This window comes from Kryptolebias marmoratus, linkage group LG21 (genome assembly GCF_001649575.2).
Source record: "Kryptolebias marmoratus isolate JLee-2015 linkage group LG21, ASM164957v2, whole genome shotgun sequence".
Classification (NCBI taxonomy): Eukaryota; Metazoa; Chordata; class Actinopteri; order Cyprinodontiformes; family Rivulidae; genus Kryptolebias; species Kryptolebias marmoratus.
In genome coordinates, this window is record NC_051450.1 from 5,092,638 (window position 1) to 5,097,257 (window position 4,620).

General features: G+C 35.2%; 1 pseudogene; it reads left to right on the forward strand.

Annotated features, from left to right (window-relative positions):
• Positions 1 to 4,188, forward strand: part of LOC108229220 — a 58,625-nt pseudogene extending 54,437 nt beyond the window's left edge.
• The last annotated feature ends 432 nt before the right edge of the window (positions 4,189 to 4,620 follow it).

Sequence of the window (4,620 nt, forward strand, 5' to 3'; positions counted from 1 at the left end):
CTGGAGGTGTAGAATAAAATATCAGGGATGAAGCAAATGGTAAAATACAAAAGCTCCCTTTGGGTTTTCATGGGACACCTCAGACTCACTGCAATTTTTATTTTAAAGCTGAGATGAGAATCTGATGCTAATAGAATTTTCTTACAGATTTTAAAGTATATGAAATGCCAAATCACGAGATGTAGATCTTCACACTTAAAGTTATCCTCATATTTCATCATCCACCCTGATGGTCCACAGAGTGGTGGACCCAAACACAAAGCAGAACTGTAGCATCCTACATCTAGTACAGACTGTTCCACAAACTATGAATCTAAATGTTTTAATATGAAAGTAAGTAGTTGGGCATAACTCTGATCATTAGATGAAAACAATATGATACTTGGTACATATAGTATCTGCATCACTAGGCATTAAAGGTATACATACTCCACCTTAGCCATGGTGCTTTGATGCCAATTAGCAAGAATAGTCAACGAGGGCTTGAAATGTAGGAATTTTCACAGCCAGAAAAGTTTTTTTATAAAGAGCTCCAAACCGTGTCTACATTATAAAAAACAAATCAAAGACTTTATTAAAAATGTTTGATTTATTTAGAATATTTGCTTTCATATTTTTCTTGATCAAAAAGGACTTGATAATAGTTGAAGTTTAAAGGCAAAGGATGTGTAGCAGCCTGGTAGACTGGGACACTGGTGAAAAGCTTCAACCTTTTCTCTGCAAAACACAAGCACAGAAATATCTGAATGTTAGCAATACAGACAGAAAATGTTGAGACAGATAATGTGAACTTCATTTATAAACTCATCTAAAGCTAAAGCATTAACAAAATCACTGTTAAAAAAATTTAATGAATCTGTATGCAGCTTTACAAATACATTTGTTTTTCAAAACAGCAGACATTACCAGAAATAGAAAAGCTGCTGGATCCAACAAAGGTCTAGAACAGGAACTGAAGCCGGAAGATGAGGCTGAAGGAGAATTAATGACTGATAGACACCAAGTCCTGCATTTTCTCCATATCTCAAAAACAAAGGTGAAAATGTACATCAATAAGTTAATAATTATGCATTAATTTCATTGCACAAAATCCCAGCATTTATTCCCACTTGAAAATAAATATTATACATGCTAAAATAATCAAAAGAATATTGGAAGCATCTAGAATTTCCTGAAAACAATATATAAACTGATATTAAATACATTTGATAAGTTGCTTACCAATGTGACACTAATTAGCCAATTAGTTACCTTTAATTAAAGCACAGCTCAGCACATTTTACAATAACTTACATTGATAATACGCAATTCAGTTTGAGTTAGCTTTATTTTAAAATAAGGTCTCCCTGTATCTGTAAAATATCTGGTTGGAGGTTAAACTCTGTCCTACTGACTAATACATTTTCTACAATAAGTTTTGACTGAAATAGAAGTGACCACACAGACGACTGGGAATCAGCTGCTGTTGTCTTTTAGACAATCAGATGTCAGAAATAACATTTTAATAATATTTTAATTGCTCTGTAAAATATTTATTTGTATGAAGACAAAATGTTCATATGCAGCTTTAATCAGTTGGTTTGATCTGGGATAGAAAAAACTAAGCAGCCTAGAAACAGACCACAGCTTCACTAAAACTTAGCTTTGAGTCAGTTTGTAGCTCCTGATGCGACAGGATCAGATTATAAACCAGCAACAGCTGCAATCACCCAACAAAAACCTAAACACAGATTCTCTTCTTTTCATTAAATAGATGGAGGTCACTGTTCTGTGTGAACGCAGTAATACACAGCAGCAGTTCAATCACAAAGCTACACTGATGCTAACAAGCTACACTGATGCTAGCAAGCCGTATTGTTTATGCTAATAGTTTTATATAATTTTACAGTAAACTACTGAACACTCTATGCTGCAAAATAAACACTTCTGAAAACGGGATTCTAATATAGATTTATCTTGATTCTCGAGAACAGCTAAACTCACCTTAAGGACAGCTTGATTGAGTCATGCTATAGCTGATTAGCATCAGCTGGGCAGCAGCACCCCGACCCTGCAAGGATAAGCGGTTTAGAAGATGAAAGGATGGATGGAATATAACTTATAACTGCTGTTGGATTTAACCTCAATTACTGCAAAAAACACAAAAAAGGGAGGTGAATTAACTGAGAAAACTCAGTTCTGATGTCACAAAGCTGCTATTATCTTGTGATTACATTCTACAATTAGCTACAGGCTGACCCCCTAACACGGTTTACGCGGAGCAGAAACCGGAAGTAGTGTTTCTCTGCTTCACTTGGGCTGGTGTAAGGGCGTCGTGATGATAAATGAATAAACTCATATAAACTAAGGCAAAATTAAACAGTTGTGTGAAATAATCTGCAGTTACTAGCCGTGAAATTTGTACTTATTTTAGAGTTTTGTTGGTGCTGATCCATTTTGCGGGATAACTTGGATAGAACTACTGCTTCCAATCAGTGTGCTGGGTATGCAGTCGCACCAGCACACCCACTAGAAGGAAACAAATGCACCCCAGAGTAGTCTCTCCCGTCCAGAGGAACACTGTCCTTCTATTGGCTGGAACAGTTGCTAGGCGACGGTGCTCGGATCCGAGAGAGCAGACAAAATCCGTGAGCAAGCAGATAGGTTTGCAAGCACAGATCCGATCCGTGAGAGAGAGAGAGAGAGAAGTTTTGCACGCAAGGAGAAAATCTGAGTGCAAACACAAAGATTTGAGAGAGAAAAGAGAATATTTGAAAGAGAGCAGAAGTTTTGAGTGCAAGCATTAAAGAATTTTGAAAGCAAGAGATAAATTCCTGCTTGCAAATCGAATATGTGTGCTCTCGACTTATGACAAGATTTTCCCTCCATACATCACTGACTGATAGCTGATGAAAAGAGTTTGAAAACATGAATTTATCACCTCTGTTCTTCTGTCCTTTTTCTGTAGGTTGAAACCAGACATGGGATCAAATTCAGGAGCGTTTGAGCTGACTGGCAATGAGCCCAAAGGTGTTAACTATTCAACCACTAAACACCTTGTTAATCTTGACTATCCAACCAATGATGACATTGATGATCTTGATTATCCAGTCAATGATGATGTTGAGTACGATGATGATCTTGATTATCCAGTCAATGATGATGTTGAGTACGATGATGATCTTGATTATCCAGTCAATGATGATGTTGAGTACGATGATGATCTTGATTATCCAGTCAATGATGATGTTGAGTACGATGATGATCTTGATTATCCAGTCAATGATGATGTTGAGTACGATGATGGTCTTGATTATCCAGTCAATGATGATGTTGATTATGATGATTATCTTGACTATCCAGTCAATGATGATGTTGATTATGATAATTATCTTGACTATCATGATGATGTTGATTATGGTGATTATCTTGACTAGCCAATCAACGATGAAGTTGATTACTGTGATGAACATGATTATCCAGTCAATGGTAATGTTGATTATGGTGATTATCTTGACTAGCCAACTTTTTCATTTTTTTATTCTTTTGTATTTTCTGTATTTTATGGTGACATCTGTTTGGTTTGGTTTTTTTTTTTTTTTGTTTTTTGCTTTTTTTTTTTTACTATTTTTGTCCAAGTTAATCTTGAACTGATCAGACATTAAAATTACCAATAAATTAAAGCAGAATCACTACAGGCAGTAAATTCTGAATTTTAAATAAAAACAACAAAAGTTTAATGTGTTATTTTTTTACCAATTTTACACTTAATAATAATAATAATAATAATAACTGCAAGCAGTTATCAATGGGTTCAAAGCCTCCATGCTCCGCCCCTTTCCGCATGCTCGGATCCCGACGTCTCGCCGGCATGGCTTCGCCGCCTCTCTCGGCAAGCGGGCCAAGTCGAAACTCGCCAGGACGGTGCGTACTCAAAGGCGCTTCATAAGACGCAACGGTATTATTTGTGAAGAAAGCTTGGGGAGGAAAAGCTAACTGCCATTTGATATCACACAGGGTGAAAGAAATAAATTCATAAAAAAATCAGTATTCATTTGAAAAATACAAAAATATTCTCAGATGATCAAGTCTACATCTGTAATAATATGCATTTATCTCCAGGTCCCTAGATAAAATGCATTTTCAATAGAAAATTGTTCAATGCGATTTTATGGCACACTTGGTCACGTAATTAAATTCATAAAAAATCAAGAGTACATAAAAACAATACCAAAATATTCTCAGATGATGAAGTTTCTGTAATAATATGCATTTATCTCCATGTCCCTAGTTTCAATGCTGTTTCAGTAAAAAAATGTTAACTGTAATGTTATACCACAATGAGCCAAAAAAATATTCATAAAAAATCCATAACTCTTCCAAAAATCACCAAAATATTCTCTAATGACCATGCCTACATGTGGAATAATATTTTTTTATTTCTATGTTACTGGATCGAACACATTCTTTATGAAAAATGGAAAACGTCATTTTTGTGATGTCCAGCCAATACACAAAAAATTATAAAAAATTGAAACTTTATTATAAAATTTCCCAAATATTCCCACATCACCATGTGTATATGTGGAATAATGTTTGCACTTTAGGAAATCTCCACACTCAACAGATTTTGTACAAGAA